Raw genomic sequence first — 22,538 nt, 5'->3', positions numbered from 1 at the left:
CAGAGGCCATTGTCAGGAGGCACAAGGCATAGCTGTCCACCTCCACTCACTCTCTGCCCTTCTGTTTCTCAGTCACTCTTTGACCCTCTGAAATGGGCTTCCTTCCCCATGACTGCTAAGACTGCTCTATCAAGGGTCTTCAAGAAAGTCCAGAAAATTCCTTGTATTTGAGCTAGCATTTAGCAAAAAAATGATAGAACTTGTGTTATAATGAGATATAAAGGCAAGCTTAGTGAAGTAAGACTTTTATGGAATCAAATTAATTTAAGGTTAAAAAATAAGCTCTTTACAATAGGTATCATCTTTTCCTGAGTGCAAGTATTCTAAAAAAATATAACTAAAAATACTAAATGATCCCTGAGGCCAAATAACCTTTAATATAAAAGTGAAGAAAAATCATGATAAGCAGAAATTGCAGTATACCAGGACACGTAAAGATCTTCTTTCCTGTCACATGAAACGCGATCTCTCACCCACACAACAGTCTACTCTTCACATTTATGTCTCTCAAAAGAGTTTAATAAAGTGCAATTATAAAATGACAAAGCATCACAGTCCAGAGCAAGTAGAGAGAGTGATATTAAATCAGGTGAGTGAAACTGGGGGCTGTTCATGGGGAACCACTTCTCTGGGGCCACACTTCTTGGCTTCTTCAGCAGGACCTTCTCCTATTTTCCATCGGGTCTCAGAACATCCTTCTTGGCTCCTTGCTCTCTCTGCCTCCCTTGTAAACCTCTCTGCCCTCAGGGCCTCAGCCAGTCTCCCTTGTTTTTTTCACTTTCTGACTCTGTCTGCGGATCTCTCCATAAGTTACAGGCTGTCTGTAGAGTGGGTGGGGGAAACTGAGACCCACTCCTGGGATCATCTCTGCCCAGTCTGCAGACTGTGTGGCAGTGGGCTTGAGGCTGGGGTTTAGAAACCAGGCACCAACACAGCCTAGGGATTCACCTGGACCACCTGGTGCAATTATATTTAAGGTAGTTGTGCTATCAAAAGTACTTAAAAGTTCTCCTTCACTGCTGCAGGCACGGAGTCCCTGCAGTCTCCTGTGTGCACAGACTTGCTGGGGCTTCTGCAAGGTCTCCTCCCATTGACTGTACCTGACCTCATTGCCAGGGTGGGAAGTTATCCTTGTAACTGTCTTCTTGAAAATGCAGCCAGGAAACTGACCTCCTAAAATGCACTTATAGGAAGTGCAGACCTTTCACGATGTCTCTGCTTGGTCTTGGCTAAATGGACCTGTCTTTTCTTCTCTGACGTCTGGGGCATCATATTTCTTTTGAGCTTTCCCTTTGAAAACAAAATGAAATGTGAAATTTGAATAAAATGTGGAATGCAGACTGCCAGCCATGGAGAATTTTCTCACCTCATTTGGATCTTCCACCCTCCTGTATCCTGGAGAAGTATCTCTCAAACTGCCCTGTGCTTCACAATCATTTGGAGGGTTGTTAAAACACCGATTGCTGGACATCAACCCAAGTAGGCCTGGGGAGGGCCAAGAATTTGCACTTCTAAGTGTTCCCGGATGCTGCTGATGCTGCTGGCACAGGAACCACACATTGAGAACTAGGTCCTGGGACATCAAGCTGATATGAGTCAAGGACAGAAAGGACTATGAAGACTAGATGGTTGTGTGCCCATAACATAGCAATTTAGTGCCTCATCTCTAATGAAATCACGTTCCTCTCAGCAATTTGATGCTCATTTCACTTGCACACCCAAGTGCCATCTTTACTCAAATATTCTCCTGTTCATAAATAAATAACTCACAATTCCTTATTCCCATCACATAGTTCTAGCCACTGTAAAAAACCATTTTTCCTCTCCTGACTCTTCCTCTCTCCTCCTACTCCTCCCTGTTAATCTGGGCTCCACCATCTGACAACACAATAGACACTTCTTAGAAGTCAATCCTGCTCTCACATTGGTTCCACATCCACACCCTCTTCTAGGCCATCCCATCCATTTCCCTGGCTTCAAATACCATTAATGAACTCGAAATGCTCATAGAATCAGCATAGACCTGGCTTCAACCCTGAGATCCAAATAGCCATCTGCCCACTCACCACATCAGTGATAACTTGATGACTCAGCTGACAGTTAGCAGGTCCCAAGTTGAACCAATCGGTTCTCCAAATAATCACCCGTATCTCAGGGTCCCCTAATCGCACTTGTTTGTACTGATATCCTGTCTACACCTGAGTGTCATTCTGGACACCCTGCCACCCCCACTCATATATCAGTGAACCATCCATCTACCCTCCTGAATCCACCTAAAGATTCTCCACTTTTGAATAATTCTTGAGCACCTTTCAGATTTCCTACAAAATACCATTTCCACAGAGTGACCTTTCCTTATCCCGCCATCAAAATTAATGTCATTTTCTCTGTTAATTTTTAAAGTTTTTAATTGTATGTGTATTATCATATATTTCTCTCATAGTGTTTTTCTCACTAAATTGGATAGTCCAAGAAGTGAAGACTGATGTGGACTGTAATGTTTTACACTGCCGTATTCACTCACTGCTTTGCCCTTAGAAGGTGCACAACATATTTATTGAAAGAAATTATTCAAACTCCAAAAAGTACTTTCTAAATCTTTCAAACAAATTCACTCAACTACAGTTATACAAGGATAGAATCTCTTTGGTGGTATACGGCAATAAATTATCACTAAGATTGCAAATCCTTTCTGTCTGTAATTCATTTTAAGACTCTAGCCACAATAATCTATTTAAAATGTAAACCTAATCAGTGCAACTTTCCTTTACAATCTCTCATTTCTGTTTTCAGATCCTTTTTAAAAGTGAAGTCATACATCTGACTTCATCCCTGTTGTCCTGCCATAATCATTTATACCATCCCTTTCACTCTCCAACATGTCCCAGTTTGGAGGGAAAATTATTTGACCCTCCCATTTATAGAGCACCTATTATAAGCGAAGATATGTACTAAAATCCATGATCCAGAATTTAACTTAAAAATTCACTTCCCCTGTTTATTTTAATCTTGGTGAGAGGAATGAGTTAATAAAGAGATGGATGAATGTCTAATATAGTGTTAGGTATAATTAGATCCTGTAATAAACAGTAAGGGCTAAGCAGAGATACAGAGACAGAGGGAGGGATGGAGGAAGAACAGTAAGGAGGGATAAAGGGAAAGAAATTACCTACAATTATTTCATTCATTTATTTATTTTGTGAGGAAGATCAGCCCTGAGCTAACAGCCATGCCAATCCTCCTCTTTTTTTGCTGAGGAAGACTTGCCCTGTGTTATCATCTGTGCCCATCTTCCTCAACTTCATATGAGACGCCGACACAGCATGGCCTGACAAGTAGTGCGTTGGTGCTTTCCCAGGACCTGAAGCTGGGCCGCCGGCAGGAGAGCGTGAGCACTTAACTGCTACGCCAAGGGGGCCGGCCCACCTACAATTAGATGCTGCAGAGATTAGGGAAGGACTAACTGATGAGGTGATATTTGAGCACAGAACTGAATGTTTTTTTAAAAAGACCAATCACATTGTGGGGAAAAGATTTTCCAGAGATGAGAACAATGTCAACAGTGCAGAGATGAATACTACTTCCACTTCCCAGTGATGCTTTTGGTTAAAAACAAAACAAATGTCTGGCCTATTATCCCAAGGAAGCTCCCTATACAGAAAAGTACAATACCTTGATCATTACTTAACAAACATTAACACCTAGGAAACAACTTTCAATAAGGTATCTTCTTGTTTTAAGAGCTACTGCTTGCTCACTTAAAGAGGTTTCACAGAAGGACAAAGTGTACAAATGGACACTCTTGCTGTCCATATGGATTCCACGCTCACCAGAATAGGCTGGCTTGGAAAACAGAACAATGCAGATTCCTCCATGGCTGCAGAGTTGTCCTGCTCACACCACTCCTGATGTGCAGACAGCCCATGGATTGCTGGAAAATGCAAGGACTTCTGCCTCTGATTCCCCTTTTATTGACGAAAGGAGTGGATAATCCAATCAGTGGATAATCCAGGGGAGACATCCTGTCTCTTATCAATGGGATTTGAGAGATTCCTAAAGATTTATACCTAAAAAAAAAATGTTGGGTTATTGACACTGTCAGATACTGTTGGTATGAAAACATTTAATACAATTGTGTGGGGAGGTGGTATTTGCAGTTTCTATCAACATTTTAATGTTTCCTTTTTCTTCCACTAATGATACTTTCTCTAAAAATAGGAATGGAAGTTTATATGTACAAAAATGTCCGTACCACTTATGTTTTAATAGGAAAAAATAGAGACTGTGTAAGCGTTTGTCAATGAAAGAATGTCCAAAATATTTATTAACAATTCTCTAGAATATATCACACAGCCATTAACAAGAAATTAGTATTTTGTGCATTTACATCTCATGTAATTACCAGTAAACTTGTAATTATTTCAACCGTCTTACTCCTTCCCTTCCCTTTGACCTGAATAATTAATGTTCCTTTACTTTCTTTACTTCACTGATGTTGATTTAACTCTTTTGTTATTCTGTTATTTCCTCTATAAACTTATTACTTGGAATCATATAGAAATCTTTAATTGCACTAATGGTTAAATTCTGAATCCTTAGTACAGTCTAATATGAAGAATTACTTTTACCATCTCCTCCAAATGCTAATACCTTCAACACTTTCAATTCTATTTTTAACCTTCCTGACATTTGTATTACTGTTTTTATGCATTTCATTCTACATATATTTTAATCTCCATGAGATATTTCTAGAATTACTTCCCGAAATAAAATTCATTTATATTTATTTATGAATTATCCTTTCCTTTCCTGTTCAGTCCTTCCTGCATTCCTGGTTTTCAAGCTGGGTTAATTTTCCTTTGCATGTGATAACTCACTGCAGTATTTTGTCTAATTCAAGGGTGCTAACAATGAAAAGTTTCACTTTAAGATTTTCTGGGACATCTTTATTTGGGACACTATTGTTGCTGGGTGTAGCATTCTGGTTTGACATGAGATTTCTTTTAACATTTTAAAAATGCTGCTCTGTGGATGTCTATCTTATTTTCTTTATGGTTAGAAATCACCAATTGGTCTTTTTCTTGCTTATTTGGCCTCTCTTGTCCCTAAAATACTTACATTAACTTTGGTTTTTAGACCATAGTTTAGTTCATTAATATTTCCTGTGTAGTCACTCTGCTTAGGAAATGTTGAATTAATTGAATCTGTGGATTGATGTCTTTCATCATCTTGGAACATGCTTGTGTATTTTCACTTCTGATATCAATTCCTCCCCACGTTCTCTCTACTCTCCTTTTAATCACACCCCATGTGTCTTTTAATTCTACCCTGAAATTTCCAATGCCATTGGCCCTATGGTTTTCTTGGGAGATTTGCTCGTGAACTGTCTTCCATTTTAGTAAACCAGCCTTTTTCTGGAATCAAGTCCTTCTTAATTACTTAAATTCTTAATTTCAGTTCTAACATAAACACAATATATCGCTTTAACTTATAAAAAAAGAGATAGCAGAGCAGTTTCACAATGAGAAAATGATTTCCTTTTGATGCAATAAAGCTCAAATAGATGGGAGGATATTATATATTGGATCATATTAAGATATATGAAGAGCCAGTATTCATTAAAATTCACCAGCAAGACAGAGGGGGCGGAAAACCTGAGTTTCTTGTTCTTTGTACTGATGTGGACTGCATTTTGAAATGATAATATTTATATTTCTTGAGTTAAAGAAAATGTTATAAAATCCGGTTTCATCTGTTTGTATTTACTTACTTTAACATGTGTTCTGGAAAATCTAAATGACATAGGTCACATTGTGATATCTCTGTTGATCTTGTTTGGATAGAGCCATGATATGATGGTTAATTTTAGCTGTCAACTTGACTAGACACAGGGGTGCCCAGATAGACTGTGAAGCATTATTGCTGGGTGTGTCTGTGAGAATGTTTCTGGAAGACATTATCATTTGGTTCCATGGTCTACATAAACAAACTCACCCTCACTAGAGTGGGTGGGCATCATCAAACCTGTTGAGGGCTCAATAGAACAAAAAACAAAGAAAGACTGAATCCATTGTCTCTTCCTGAGCTGGGATGTCCATCTTTTCCTGCACTTGGACATCAGAGGTCCTGGTTCTCAGGCTTTCAGAATTTTACTGAATTATATCACTGGTTTTTCTTGTTCTCCAGCTTGCAGATGGCATATTGTGGGACTTCTCAACCTCCATAACCTTGTGAGCCAATTCTTACAATAAATTTCCACTTCTATATGTTTATATATATTCTGTGGTTGTATTTCTCTAGAGAATCCTGACTAATACACATGGATAACAAAGTGCATATGGAGGAACTTTCCCGAGGCATAGGAGGCTCCCCCAATTCCCAGGAGGAAGCAACTCATCCCATCCAGGCAGCAGGCATGAGCACGTGCAAACACACACACACACACACGCACACACACACATACACACACAAGTAATTTGAAAATGCGCTCAAGCTCAAACTCTCACTCTCTGCCTTATTGTTCATCACAGCAGTGATTTCTACATGGCATGTTATACATACTTTGCCATTTATGATCTCTTTCCTCCCACTAAGACTAAATCAAACAGGGGCTGTGAGTCTATTTAGTTATTTTGTAGATCACAGGTTTTACACCAGAGCTTTGCATGTAGTAAGTGCTCTAAAAATAGAATGACCAAATAGTTTTCCCTCCAAACTGGAACATATCAGGGAATGAAAAGGGTAATATTAATAATTATGATAAGACAACAGGAGAAATATGTGCTGAAGACAGAAATGGAGGATTTAAAAGTGAAGATGAACTGATGACTTTTGCATTTTAAACAGATCATTGTGACTAGAATCTCATGATTGGATTACGAGGAGAAAGGATTTGGAATCTTAAGCTACTTCTGCTAATTTATTGCAGTGTAGCACCTAAAGGTGGTATCTTTGCACAAGAGGAATTAAGTGGAGTGGCCGGTCCTGTGGCTTAGTGGTTAAGTGTGTGTGCTCCGCTGCTGGCGACTGTGGTACGGAACCCCAGGTGGGCTTCTCCAGCCATGCTGAGGCCGAGTCCCACATACAGCAACTAGAAGGATGTGCAACTGTGACATACAACTATCTGCTGGGGCTTTGGGGAAAAAAAAGAGGAAGTCTGGCAATAGATGTTAGCTCAGAGCCGGTCTTCCTCAGCAAAAACAGGAGGATTAGCATGGATGTTTGTTCAGGGCTGATCTTCCTCGGTGAAAAAAAAAAGAGCAGTTAAGTGGATTGATTTAAAATATTTCATGAAGCAATGTTTTAGTGTTTGAATTTTATATGTACATGAATATAATTTATATATTGTACACATAATATATGTGAGCCCTTTTTGTTTGCAAAGCCATATGTGTACATTATTGTGGGAAAATCTGGAAAATCCACATTAGTCTTGTCTTCATGAAATAACTCATTTAGTGAGAAAGAACTAAATCTTGAAAGAAATAAATAATAATGAACATATAACTAAAATAGAAAAAATCAACAAAGAGGAAAAATGGAGTTTTGTAGTTTAGGTTACTGGAGCAGGAGTTTTCCCTGTCTGGAAGTGATATTTTGTATGAGGTCTGAAAGGTGAGTAGAAATAAATCAGAAGTGGATAACCTGTAGGTAGATTCAGAAGGGTGGATGGATGGTTCTTTGATATGTGAGTGTGGGGTGACAGGGTGTCCAGGGTGACACCCAGGGGTAGACAGGTTATTACCAAAAACAAGTGAGTTTGGGGACACTGAGAGAGAAGCAAATTATTTGGGGAAGTGACTTGTTCAACTTGGGACATGGTCATTGTGCCTTATCACTGATGTGGTGAATGTGCAGGTAGATAAATGGGTCTGGGGTTCAGAGTTAGGTCTCTGCTGATTCTTTGGACATGTTTGGCTCATTAGTGGTATTTGAAGCCAGAGAAATGTATGGGGTTGCCCCAGAAGGAGGGTGAAGATGGGGAACAGGTGTCAGAGCAGTGCTGACTTTTTGGAAGCATCAGTCATTGTGGGGTGGTAATAAAGAGAAGCCTGGAAGTTGCTCAGGAAGTTTAGACAGGTAAGAGCAGGACAGTGTAGGGTGGTGGATCCCAAGGACAAATGGTCTTTTAAAAGGACATTGGAGTCCACAATGTCATGTGCTACTGCAGAGCATGTCAGAAAAATCATGAAAAGTCCCCAGTGGATTAGTAAGAGACACGGCTTGTGAGGTTAGCAAGAGAAGCATCCACAGAATGGGGATAGGATTGGGTGGGCACTGTGGAAACAGAGGCATTGGGATATATGTGAACTTTTCACAATGGATCACTGGCAGGAGGAGGAGAGGAGGGGCGTGGAGGGTGAGGACTATTAGGAACGCTAGCTGAGAGATTAGTTTGTAGATGGTAGAGATTTGTGCATATTTGAAACTTGAGGGATGATTCCAGTAGGGAAGTTATGGAAAGCACAACAAATAGTGAGGGCATAATGTCATTGAAATGGAAGGATAAGATAAAAATCAGAGTGGTTTCAGCCAAAAAATCAATTTCTTTGGATATAACAACAGAAAAGGTGTGATAAATGAATTCCTTATGAGGAATATTTGTAGACCTGATGACTAGAGAGTGAAATAGTTCTTGTCTGGTGGTTAACAATTTATCTGTGATATATGGAGGATGTCAGAATATAGAGATTTATGGAACTCAAGAAATGGAAAAAATGAGCAGAGCATTCAGGAAGCATTAGAGAAATGCATATAGGTCCATTGGTTGCTGTTGATTCTCTGTTGGGATCCACAGGCTCCTGGTGCATTCTCTGTTCAGTGCAAGTGTCAACATGACATTGCAGGTATTTGAAATCATCTGAAGTGTGCAGGGTGGATATGATGGCAATAAAGTATCTGGGACTATGGTCAGTGGATGATTGAAATGATGGACTGTGAATCTGAGATTACTAGAAAGGATTAGGAGAAGAAAAGTAAGAGGCTTGTGAAGATATTCCTACGGGAGTAATCTAGTTTATTGAAGAACGGTTATTTAGAGTGGATTTTTTTGTGTAAAAACTGGAAATGTGGAAATTTGTGTTGGGAATATGGTGTTTCTGAATTACTGGCTGGTGAGCAGGAGAATTTTGGGTAAAGATAGGATTGGGGCGTGGAAGTGAATGACTAAGGATGGAGTAGTGAATAATTTCATTAGAGATGAGGCAGTGAAAGGAGCTCTGGAGTCCTTGGAACTCTGTGTCCCAATAAAAGTGGGCTGTGGGGCACCAGCATGTGTGTATTTGACCATGACAGAGAGCAGAGGAGAGGAACGTCCTGAAGCAAGATGGCGGAGGGAAGTTGGTCTGGATTTGACACTGGATAATGACCTTGAGCTTTCTGTCATTGTCTCACATCAGCTTGATGATGTCACTGAATCCTGTTCTCCATGTGTGGTCCCTGTACCAGCAGCTGATCATCACCTCTTAGAAATGAAAATTCTCTATTCCTTCCCCAGATCTACTTGGTTTGAGATCCAGCAATCTGAGTTTTAAAAACTCTCCAATGATTGTGATGCACAGTGTGATTTGAGACACATGTTTCCAGGGAGAGGAGGAGGGTGGAATATCCACGTGAGCTGAGAACGTTCTCCATGGATGGTAGTCTTCATCCTCCATTTTGTTCAAATTTCACATTTTATTTTGTTTTGAAAGAGAAAGCTCCAAAAATATCCCCCGACTTCATAGTGGAAACGGTAAGACCATGAAACTAAACCCAATCAGAAAACTGAAGATCTATGCACCCTGAAGCCTAAGCAGCTGCATGTTCCAGAGGCCAGTTGCTGGAATAACTTCCTATCCTGGTGGTGAGGTCAGGTGCAGTCAGTGGGAGCAGACCCTGGAGAAGCCTCAGCAAGTCTGTGGATACAGCAGACTGCAGGGACTCCAGGCCTGCAGCAGTGAAGGAGAACTCTTAAGTTCTTTGGAGTCGCAAATACCTTCGAAACAGTCGCACAGGCTGGTCCATGTGAATCCCTGGACCATGCAGGGGCCGAGGGATCTGCACACCAGCCCTGATCCCACTCTGGCTCGCTGTACATATTGGGCAGACATGAGTCCAAGAATGGGTCTGGGTCGCTCACAGACCCTCTGCAGGCAACAGGCATCTTCTAGAGATATCAGGAGACAGACACAGAATGTGAAGAAAAGCATGGGAGAGACTGACTGTGGTCTCGAGGACAGACGAGATTGCTGGGGAGGCAGAGAGAGCAAGGAGCCAAGAAAGGCATCCTGAAAACAGTGAGGAAAGCAACATTGGTGCTGAAGAAAAGGTGAGTGGTGCTGTTGAGAAATTCCCCATTAGACAGGATTGACTCTCAGAGCATCTCTTTGTAACGTCCATCATGAACTTGACCTTTCATGGTAAAACTTAATTTTTCTTTACCATGAGTTTTCTTCTTTTTATATTAAAATTGATAGGATAATTGAAGCTGAGGAATTAGTGTTTTGAACTTACATTTGTTTTTTCTAGAACTTACACTCAATGAAGTGATGATATCTACTAGAATGAGATTTGCCTTTGAATGTATATTAAATCCGATTCCATAAATTTTTATTATGATTTTGTATCTAATTTTTTTTTTTGCTGAGAAAGATTTACCCTGAGCTAACGTTTGTTGCCAATCTTCCTCTACTTTTTGTGTGGGTCACCATCACGGCATGGCTGATAATGAGTATTGTAGGTCCGTGCCTAGTAACTGAACGTGGGCCACCAAAGCAGAACATGCCAAACTTAACCACTTGGCCAGGGGCCAGTACGATTATTTTGCATCTAATTATAACGTAAAATCCATCAGTCTTTCTCTTCATGGTCCCATGGTAATTCAGACATAGGTGATTTCTATATCATGAATTAAGTATCTCTTATCTGTTACCTGGCAAACGTGTGTAGCTTTGATTTTGGAATCTCAAGAATGAGCATACCCCCTGGGGTCATTATTTTCCACTTAGAGAACCTTGGCAACAGGCTCATTGCCTTCCTTCCCACACTAGATCCAGAGTCGTGGAAATGTGTTCGCCTTGCACAGAGCACATAGGAATTACTCAACAAACATGTGATAAGTGAATATTTGGTGGCATCATCAGGTCATTCACAGAAGCCAGACTGAAAGAGAGCTTCCTTAGGTCAGGAAGGAGAAGCATTCCTTTATATTTGTGATGTTTTAATTTGTAACATTGTAATGTGGACACCAAGTATACTGTTTTTATCAAACTTGTGTTCTGAAGGTTTTCAAAAATCTCTAAAACTCAGAGTACAGAAAAATAAATCTCTGTGAACCTGTTACTTGCTTCAAACATTGTCAACTCGTATACCATCTGACTTTGTTTATCCTCACACCAAAACCCCAAGAATTAACCAGAGGCGATGGCTGAGAGCACATCATTTCAGCTGTAAATATTTCAGTTTCTCTTACAGATGAGGGATTTTTGGAACACAAACACAATAACGTTATCACATACAAAAATAAAAATATCATTCGGATAATCAACTATCTAGTCAGTATCCAAAGTCTCTCAGTTTTGTCAAGGTTATTTCCTGGTTTTACATTTTATTTGAGTCAGGATCTTAATGAAACCCTTCTTTTGCAATTGGTTGATCTGTTTCTGAAGTCACTTTTAATCTCTTAGTAGTTCATGCATCTTGGGATTTGGGTAGGATATGAGTGTGTGTGTTTGTGTTGTCTACACAGATGTGTGAATTCTTTCTTTCCTGGATGGCAGTGCCTTGAAAGGAAGGGCCTGGGCTGTGGGAACTAGGATTTCTACTCTGCTTCTGGCTGAACTGAAAAGGCCTCCCTGGGTGACACACTTGCAGTCTTCCTCTACTTTCTATACAGGTCACCGTCACGGCGTGGCTGCTAATGAGTATTGTATGTCCGTGCCTGGTAACTGGACCTGGGCCACCAAAGAACAACATGCCAAACTTAACCCCTCGGCCAGGGGTCAGCACTATGATTTTGCATCTAATTATAACATCAAGTCCATCAATCTTTTCCTTCATTGTCACATGGTAATTCAGACATAGGTGATTTCTATATCATGAATTAAGTATCTCTTCTCTGTTACCTGGCAAATTTGTGTAGCTTTGATTTTGGAATCTAAACAATGAGCATACCCCCTGGGGACATTATGTTCCACTCAGAGAACCTTGCAGCAGGCTCATTGCCTTCCTTCCCACATTAGATCCAGAGTCGTGGAAATGTGTTTGCCTTGCACACAGCACAGAATACATAGGAATTACTCAACAAACATGTGATAAGTGAACAATTGGTGGCATCATCAGGTCATTCACAGAAGCCAGACTGAGAGAGAACTTCCTTAGGTCATATGAGAAGTATCTTTTTATATTTGTGATGTTTTAATTTGTACCATTGCAATGTGACCCCCAAGTATACAACTTTTATCAAAATTCTCTTCTGAAGGTTTTCAAAAATCCCGAAATCCCAGAGTAGAGATAAATCAATCTCTGTGAACCTGTTACTTGCTTCAAAGATTGTCAACTCGTATACCATCTGACTTTGTTTATCCTCTCACCAAAACCCCAAGAATTAACCAGAGGAGATGACTGAGAGCACATCATTTCAGCTGTAAATATTTCAGTTTCTCTTACAGCTGAGGGATTTTTTGAACACAAACACAATAACGTTATCACATACAAAAATAAAAATATCATTCGGATAATCAAGTATCTAGTCAGTATCGATTGTCTCCCAGTTTTGTCAAGGTTATTTCTTGGTTTTACATTTTATTTGAGTCAGGATCTTAATGAAACCCTTCTTTTGCAATTGGTTGATCTGTTTCTGAAGTCACTTTTAATCTCTTAGTAGTTCATGCATCTTGGGATTTGGGTAGGATATGAGTGTGTGTGTTTGTGTGTCTAGACCGATGTGTGAATTCTTTCTTTCCCAGGAATGGACAGGCCCCTGGAAAGAAAGGAGCCTGGGCTCTGGGAACCAGGATTTCTACTCTGCTTCTGGCTGAACTGAAAAAGAGGCCTCCCTGGGTGACACTTGCAGCCTTCAGAAGAAAGGAGGCGGAAGAAGTATCAAGGAAGTCAATACAATGGCCCTTGTCTTACCAGGGTGTTTCCAGGGCATGATGTTCAAAAATGCTGGGTGGTAACACTTTAGCTCCTGGTCGTGGGGTGGGTTCTTGGGGTGAGCTCTGAGCAGTGTCTGTTTCACCACCCACGCCGGGGAGCATTTCAGTATTTTTAATTGGGTAAGGTTGTGTCTGTTGTGTCTAAGATTGAGTGGCATTCCCCTGCTGGACCCACTCTCTCCTACCTGCCCTCTCTCCTGCCCCATCTTTCAAAACTCCCAACAGGAAAGATTTCACATCCCTGTAGCTCACAAATCCACATAAGAGAGAGTCTGGCCTGCCCTCACCCAACTCCTGTGCCCTCACCTCTCATCGATACTTTTCGAGGGGGCTCCATGGCCTGTAAACAGGGCTTCCCAAATCGCTCTTTCGGGCTTCAGGTCATACTTATTTGCAGGTCACCACTGCTGGGAGCAGCTGGATCCTCCTGGTGACTTTGCATTTCTGGGAGGAAGGATAGGCAGACAGGGCTTGGGTGGGGGGAACCACCCTGTCAGGGGACTTGTGGGGAGTGAGGATCCGGGCCTGGGGTCTGTGCCTGCTCACTCGGGAACCCCTCCTGCTTTCCCCCCTCAATTCAGGACTTGCCTGTCCTCACAGTTGGCTTGGAATTAGTTCCTCATCCAGGAAGGTGTCCTTGATGCCAGCTCCCTCCCCGCACTCCGCCAACGTGATGGGATTCCCAACTTTGTGTGGATCTAACTCATCCAATAAATGTAAGACCCGAGGGATGAGGACACGAAACATCTTGCCACGCGAGGGTCTGTGGATTTCCACTTCCCCACCCTCCCACAGATGCTCACCTCACGCCATTTCTTGGGTTCACCAGATTTCTGGAAAGAAGACAGCGAATGTCCACTCAGAAACAGCCCCCAAGCTTCTCCATAACCAGCCCCTATCTTACTCCCCTCTCAGGCTGCAGGACTGTCAGGTGCCCCAGCAGAGGGCAGAACTTCCACAAACAGACCCTGGACACTGGGCCAGGCCTCTGGGCTCCAGAACAGGAGGGGACAGGGGAGCTGAAGCCAGAGACCTTGTAGCCCACCCATTTCTGATGACAGACGGGAAGACTGAGGCCTCAGGCAAGAAGGGACAGCTGGACCTCACAGGTGTGCTTCCTGACTTTGGCAGGGGACTGGGATGGGCACTCCCAGGGGCAGGGCCTCCGATGGGGAGGCTGAGTGCAGCTCCAGTATACAGCCTCCTGCAGCTCTGAAGGCAGGCAGCTCTGGAGCTTCCCCAGGCTGGGGAGCCTCGTGGGGTCTTACGTGGAGCCTCCGCTCTCTATTACTGCTAAGATGAGCCTTGACTCCCCAGCTCCCAGGTGGCCGTGGGCCTTTCATGAGAGGAGGTTTGACAGGTACTGAGAGCTCAGGGGCCAGTGCAGGGCTTTCTCATCCCAAAACTCAGGTTCCTGCCCCTGGCCCAACTCCAGGTTCACTCTACTTCCAGACCATCTCTCCATCTCCAATATTTAGCAGCTTCAGGTGATAGGAGGTACATGCCTCCAGGAATGGGATGACACCCAGAAATCAGGGTGGGAGGGGTGATGAGTCCCACCTCTCAGGTGCCCCTCATGGACCTCTCCCCAAATCTACTTCACCCCCATCCTCCTGCCCACCACAGACTCCTCACAGAGAGCAGCCATATGACCCTCAGCAGCCCCCCCCAGTTGCCCCCTCCAGGACCACCCAACTGTCCCCCCGTCAGCTACCAGGGGCAGCTTTTGGCAAATCCCAGGCTGTGCAGGTCCCTGCCACTCCCCCCAAATCCCCTCCCTCAGCCCAGCCATTCCAGGCCTCCTCCTGGTCACTTCCAGGGCAGGCATTTCAAGCTTCCTGGGGCTCTAGGAGCTGGGCTGGAGGAGGAGGGACTCCTTCCTCTTGGGGAGGGCCTCCAGGCTGTGAGGGAGGAGATCCCTCTCCTCTGATTCAACACTGGACCCTCCCCTCAGTGCTCCTCACCTGCTGCTACCTCTCCTGGGTTCCCTGGTGGTCCACCTTCAGGGTGGCCCCCACAGAGGTCACATCCTGCAGGTTCAAGGACAGGCCTCCAGAGGGCCATGCACTCCTTCTCTCGAGTCTCCTCAGGCCCCCTGATCTTGGACCCTGACATCTGGTGTCTATGGCTGCTCCCATTCTAGAGTGCTCTGATTCTAGCCAATCCCAGCTCCAACACTCCTCTCTCTCCCTGTGCCCCTCAGGCCTTCCCAGACTCCCTGCCTCTCTCTTCATCAGGAAAGTGTGAGGAGGACTCTCAGTGCCTCCTCAGGGTTCCCTGAGGACTCAGTGTCATCTGACTGTCACCAGTAGTCCCTCTCGTCCCTCGGTGAGGAGGTGAGCACAAAGCTCCTGCACATCCCTCTCCCCTTGTACCCTATCACCCTTGTGAGACCTGCACCACAGATCATCTCCTCCATTTCCCAGATGAGGAGACCGAGGCCCACAGAGGGGCGGTGACTTGCTCAGGGGCCCACAGAGGAGAGACCGCTCCCCCGCCCAGCCAGAGGCCCTGTCCCCCGGCCTTCACTCCTCCTCCAGACACACCTCTGACCAAGGTCCTGTCCTCTGGACTCTCGGGGTGTGTCTAGGCGCTTAGTCAGGCTGACTCATGGATGGGGAGGCAAAAGGTGTCTCATGGGGCATATCCAAGTGGCTTCTGCCTGTCCCAGCCCCTGGGATTTTCTGACTCCAGGCTGGACCTGAGGCCATGCCAAATGCCTCAGCTCCCTAGGATCCCCTCAGGATTGTCCCTGCACAGAACTCCTCCTTCATTCACTCAGGAAGGGGACCCCTTTCAGCCACATCTGAGTGACAGTGTAGGGGGTGACCAGGGCGCTGTGTAATGGTGACATTTGCATCCTTTTTTACTTTGAAACTTCTAATGTCCTGCCAGGAAGGTCCATTCAGAATCTGTAGGTTCTCCGATAATTCTCATTGCCATCTGGGGAGTATCCTTGTCAACAAGGCACCGGGGTAGACTCTCACTGGGTTGTCAGCAATGACTGACCACTATCTGGATAGAGTGCGAAGTCCCAGAGAGCACGAGTTCTGTCCCCAGATCCACCATACATTCCAGAGCTGGTGGCCCGTGTGTCACCCTGGCCTGTGTGACCACACAGTGCCTGTCCCTGGGGCAGGCAGGGTGTCTTCCACTCGCAGGTGCAGTGAAGACCGAAGGAGCTGCAGGGGCCTGGCTCTCTGAGGACAGCCTGGGCTGCTTTAGGAAGAAAGGAGACCCCCACCCACTCCATCCACCCCACCAGCCTGGGAGGGAGATGAGGCCCAGCTGATGGGCCTGCCATGGAAGCCAGAGACCTGCTCATTCTGCCCAGCTCCTCACCTCCTGGAACAGTCCAACCAACACCACTCTCATGCCATGACAAAAGGTCTCCTACCTCAAACAGTCCCCACCTGCCCCCTGCAGCTCACACTCCACCGCTTCCTACAGGTCAGAAGCTTGACCATATGAGACACACCGCGTTATTTCTCAGGGAACCTTAGAGTGAAAAACTCTACCAAGAAGAAACACCCTGCCTGGTCCCTCCTCCCCTTCACCTTCCCTCCTTCCAGATCCTCGAGGCCTCCCACTCACCCCTCCGTGAGTATCAGTTTCCTCCTCTCCCGGGCTGGTCCATTCTGGGCACTGCTAAGGTTTTAAATTTTTTGCAGTTTCTCTTGAGGAGGGAAAAAGGAGATGAAAGCTTACTGTGGGGTGGTTTAAAGGTAAATCCCTTTTCGGTTTGAAAAACAGCAGAATTATACAGACCAGCCTGGATGAGCATGTTTTCAATGTAAGTCCTCTGAGCCCAGAGGTCTCTTGGGACTGGGGAGGGGCTCTGCTGTTGCCACCTGGGGTCTTCATTCTCTCCTTATCCTACTGAACAAACCTGTTTTAAAGAGTTTTGACTTTCAGGTGGACAGAGAGTTCTGTTGCTGCAAAGCAAACACTTGAAAATCTTCAATTTTGTTCAAGCCAGGATCTGGCTTACTGGGAAACTGGATTCCTGAAGCAAGAACCCACTGGCCTTAAGTTTTTCCAGAAAGACTCCCATGCCTCCCCAATCCAAGTCAGACCACATGGTCCCCAGGGTTCATTTCTTGTCTCCCCAGGGAGGTCCCAGAAGCTTAGGCTGAAGGGCAAATGGGCAGCCCTGTGGGGTGTCTGGTCCACATTACAGGTGGTGCCTCTCATGGAGAGAGGTCTACCCACCTGGGACACCCTGTCTCCATGTCTTTTTTTAAATGCTGACTGGAGGGGGCTCTGCATTGCCCAGAGGGATGGCATGGGAGTGAAGACAAAGTTTCACTCAGGCCGTGGCACTTCTGGGGAAGGGAAGAGAATGTGTTGTGAGGGGGAGCTGGAGCCCTGCTTCCTCTGGCTTCTGTCCCCTCATGGACGTCTCCTGTCCTGGATGAGACAGAGGCTCAGGAAACCCGGGAAGAGCACAGCTGGACCCTGATGAGGAACACTCCCAGGGAGGAGGATTTTAGCTCAAGCCAAGGAAGGAGCCCAGGATGGGGTGAGCTTCCTACCACTGGGACCAGGAGTCAGGTCATCGAGGACCTGGCAGGAGGGGCCTAAGGATTGTGCGAAGGCTCAGACCACAGACTTCAATCCTGAGAACTGAGTAAGGAGAAGGAACGGTTCCCACGACTCCAGAGAGGGGTTCCCAGGGCCTCCCACATCTTACCTTGGCCACCTGGATCCAGAGCTCCACCACCCTGGCCCTGTCCTGGGCCGTCATGGTCGGGTCCCCGAGGCAGGTGGTGATGACACATTTGACCACTCTGCTAAAGTGGGTTGTGGTGGCATGGATAGTGGGTGCAAGGTGCTCATTGGCACTGTTGTCCCACTGGGACCAGTTGGAGTCCAGGAAGTCATGGGGCATCACTTTCTTGAAGAGCTCCTGGGGAGGACAGGGCATGTCACCCAGCCCTGCCACAGCCCAGCTCAGCGTCCACAGCCCCCACTCCCATGCCGGGTCAGTGATGAGAGCTGGAGCTCAGGATGCTGAGAATGCGGCCTGAGGCTTGTGGGAGTCCCTGGGTGTTGCCTGTGTCCTCTGAGGGTACCCAGCACAGGATGATCCAGGACCCGATACTGTGGCCCAGGGAAGTGGCATTTGCTCACCGCCCAGTCTCACTTCGTCCAAGCACCAGAACTTGGTTCCTGCTTGACCATCTCTAGGGGCATCTTCCACCGATTCTGATCATCCTGGGGTCTGACTCCTCTTTCAGATGCACATTCCCCCAAGGGAACAACGACCACGGGCTTTGTTTGTCTGCCTTGTAGTCATGTACACATGAGGTGCCTAATAAGTGCTGAGCCTGTTGAGGTCTCTGGGCAAATGAGTGAACTACCCAAGGACCAGACAGCACTTCACAGTGTGCCTCCCTCCTCACCAAAAAGCACAGACTATGTCCCAAATTCCTCTCTGCTCCACCTCATCCATCTGTACAGCCACTCTTGCACACTGCAGCAGCTGCTCTCAGTGTCCAATCTCCTACTGTCCACATGAGGACAGCAAAGCCTGGGAGTTAAGAAAGCTGGGGCTCAGGGTTACATGAGGGTAAGTAGGGAAGATGGACCCGAGATCATGGGATTCTGGATCAGGAAATGGCAGGTGTGGGGCAGCTCATGGCACAGGAAGTGTCGGCCTCCACCTGCCCTGAGAGAGCCCCACTGCTCACCACATCCACTCAGTGTCAACTGCTCTGCCACCAGCTGGGGAGGAACTCCAAGAAGTCAGGCCCCTCCTCCCTCAGAAGGTTCTTGGTGGTCACGTCCCAGGGGCAGGTGGGTTCTGGGGCTGGATCTGGCTCTGCTGTTATCTCTCCAGGTGGAGGAGGATTCTCCCTGGAGCCAATGGTCCATCTGACTCCTGCTCAGGAGCTGGCACTGGGGCTGGAGCTGATGTTGGTGGTGGCTCTGGCCCTGGAGGGACTGATGGAGGTGACACTGGCTCCAGCTTTGGCACAGGTGGTGGAACTAGAGCTGGAGCTGGATCTAGCCGTGGAGCTGGCCCTTGCTCTGGCTCTGGAGCTGGAGGGAGCTCTGGAGATGGTACTGCAGCAGGAGAAAGAAACAGTATCACTCAAGTAGGTGACTTCCCCTGTGCCTGTCAAAGCCAGGAAAGACCCCACTGCCTTGAAGGGAACAAAGCCTCTGAACACTCAGCAAATTTTCTTCCCAGACTGCAGTCACCTCACCTTCCAGCTCTGCCTCAATGTGCCGTGGATGCTCCAGCTGGACCTGGAGAAGGTAGGCGTGGCCCTGCAGCCCCGAGCCAGGCAAGCTGACATGCAGAGAGGCCAGCTTCGCCCTGAAGCAGGGATAGTGCAGGGGTTCCCAGATATCCTGCCCTGGGTCCAGGCAGGTTCCACCAGAGAAGAGATGGCACTGGGGAGGCAATTTGGCAACAGAGTCAGAGGCCTGGCCTTTCCCTCCACACTTCTCATGCAAGGCACCGATGTTCTGCCCCTTCCCATCCTGGGGATGAGCACCTGCTCATACAGCACGCTGAACACAGAGCCTGTCGTGACTTCTCTTCCTGCCGACACTCTTCTCCTGAAGGGCCGGGACACAGCCCAGCCCAGCCCTCCATGTACTTGTGCAACGGGATTGAGCAGAGGCCATTTTTTGAGCAGGTTGTTCACAGACTTCCTGTCTTGGGCCTGGAGGTGGTGGTCAGAAGAGTTGGACATGGAGAAGGGGAGACAGATTAAGATGGGTCTGTGATGGGAATGGGTCTCTTGGAGACAACTCAGCCTAGCCACCCTCTCTGTTTCCCCAGGGTCCTGGCACCCATCCATAGCTCTTTGCCTCCTGTCCTCCTGGAGTGGAAGCCCCCAGACCTCAGCCTTCCAATGGGAATCAAAAGATGTGTGAGACGCAAGTTCTGACAGGCCCACCACAGCCACAGCCCCCATCTCTCCTCTCCACATCTTGTTCTGTAGAGACAGGAAGCCCTTCTTCGGACCCAAAGACCACTCACTTTTTTAGATGAGCCTGTGCTCTGCCCTCCTGGCTGGACTAAGGGAAGATGCCTCCAGCTATAAAGGAGGCTATCAGGGCATCACTTGGGATGTAACATGGAAGACAGACCTGCGAAAGATGTCTAATGTCACTATCTGACTCTCAGCCGACAATTGAGGCACAGCTGATTGTGTCTCCTTCATTCACTGACTTTACTAAGTGTCTCCACAAGCCCTGCATGTAGTAGGTGCTTAATCTACACACTTGAATGAATGAAGTCCAGCCAGACCATCCCAGACACTTGAGTGGGCCTAGGCCCTCTCTGCTGCCCCAGACATCCTTAATTGGCTACCCCAAGGAAAAGGCTCAGGACCAGCTGCATGGAATCTCAACTCCTTGACAGGTGCTTTCCATGTGCTTTTCCACACTCAGAAAAAACACATCCTAGAGATCAGTGAGGCAGACTATTTTTCACGGGGAAGAGAAAAATAAACACCATGGACAACCACAGCACGTCCACAGCCCTCTCTGCAGATCCAGGCACCAGGTAAACACCTGCCATTGCTGATCCCATTAGTCCATACAAGATAACCATGAAATTTATCCTCCCCTCCAACTTTTCAGAAGAGCAAACTGAGGCTCAGAGAGATGTGAGGATTTGCCCAAGGTACACAGCTGGCAGTGGGCAGAGTCACCACTGTGCTGAGGAGGAAGTGGCTACTCACCTAGTAAACAGCTGGTCCAGGACCCGGTGGATGGCTCCAAGGCAGTAGTTGATCATGAAGGTGGTGAAGCTGACATGTTCCTACTCAGAAAGCTGGTGCCATGGACTCTGTCAGCTTCTCCATCATGCTGCCTGCAGGGCACGCATCCTGCAGGCCTCATTTAAATTCACAGTGAACTCATTCTCACACTGGGGGAGAGGAGGAGGGACATACAGTCAGTGATATCAAAGTGAACCACCAGGAGGACTGAGGTGACTTTCTACCCTCCTGTGTAGCTGGTGGGGAGGAGTGAAGGTCCAAATTCCTTTGGGAGTGGAACTGTGGGGTACTCTAGTGAGAAAATTATGGGGGTGGGGAGTCCAGGGGGTTCTCAGATTTAAGTCTGCATTCTAGCACTGCCTTGGTCATCTCAGAGTTCTGGGTGTGAAGACGCCTCTTCACCCACACTCACCTCAGAGGAGCCCTGGTCATTGATGGACTGGTGCACTTGTGTTCTCTCCAGGGAGAGGGTGAACTGGAAACCATCCACCAGCTCCTCGACCATCTCTTGGGTGCAGCTCTGCAGTGACAGTGCCCAGCAGTCAGGCCAGGAGGGATCAGGGGCCTGCCTGGACTTTGCCACAGGGGGAAACCCCGCCACAGATCAGGCACAGATGGGAATCTGCATAGACTCCACCAGGGAAGGAATGCGAGGACACCTTCAGGGCCCGGGATTCACATGCAGATAGAGGAACTTGGTCCCCAACACTCACCTGACTCTCCTGCAGCCAAGATATTGAGTATGAACATGACACACTGTCTGACTCCCACCATCTAGCTTCCTGCTCCTGTCCAGGCTGGGTCCTCCTCATCCCCAGCTTCCCTAACTCCACCTCCCCCCCACACACACACACAATGAGTGTTAAGGGTGTGGGGCTGTCCTATTGGGATCACAGTTCTGGCCTGATCTAGAGTGGCCTGCCCTGGCCCACACTGTTACCTGATGGTTCCTCCTGCCAAAAAGCCACACACATTCGAGGTGAGGGCTGAGCCAATGTCTAAAGCAACTTAACATGCTCTCATTCTGGGCTTTCCGGGAGCCAGAGCCTCAGAAAGTCACGGGACAACATGAGAACATCATACTCTGTCGAGTGTGTCCACTCAAATGAACTGGAAAGGAGGCTGTGATTACAATGTGGGTGCCTGGTAACCAGAGTTCTAAGTTCTATTGGGGGCTGTCACCAAGGAAGTGAGGTCACTTCTTCAAGGTTCTATTACTTGGCCCCTTCATTCAATCAGACCCACCCAAAGCCCCCTCTAGGCTGTTGGCTGCTCTCCCTGCTTGCCCGTGTCATCTCCATCACTGTACACAAATACCCATCACCACCCTCCCCACAGCTCCTTGGGAGTGGATCCAGGGCGCCAGCTTTGAGGAGACAGAGCTGAAGTCAGACCTCTTTTTTCCTACTAGTTCTGTGTCCTGGAAAAGCTGCTGTGCCTCTCAAGATCTGTCCAGTCTCTCAAGCTGCACAATGAGGATTGGGCTAAAAACAGCTTCCTAGGGACCGTGTCAGGATACATGTGATAAGACGTACAACACCTGTGGGCTGGTGTCACATGTGTCTAATGTACACACTTAGAGATGGAGGAAGTACAAGAAAGAGTAGGACATCACATAGAATACCAGTCAGAACTTCGCTGTGTTCCAGATGTGTGA

The 22,538-nt window shown here is 46.5% G+C and overlaps 1 pseudogene; it reads right to left on the bottom strand.

The window, feature by feature from the left end:
• Nucleotides 1-585: 585 nt before the first annotated feature.
• LOC147911543 (methyl-CpG-binding domain protein 3-like 2B pseudogene) lies at nucleotides 586-18,066 on the bottom strand (annotated as a pseudogene).
• Between the last annotated feature and the right edge of the window lie 4,472 nt (nucleotides 18,067-22,538).

This window comes from Ceratotherium simum, unplaced genomic scaffold (genome assembly GCF_057802395.1).
Source record: "Ceratotherium simum simum isolate JZ-2026a unplaced genomic scaffold, ASM5780239v1 HiC_scaffold_43, whole genome shotgun sequence".
Classification (NCBI taxonomy): Eukaryota; Metazoa; Chordata; class Mammalia; order Perissodactyla; family Rhinocerotidae; genus Ceratotherium; species Ceratotherium simum.
Note: the sequence above shows the minus strand (reverse complement) of the source record. Positions and strands in the feature narration are given on the sequence as shown.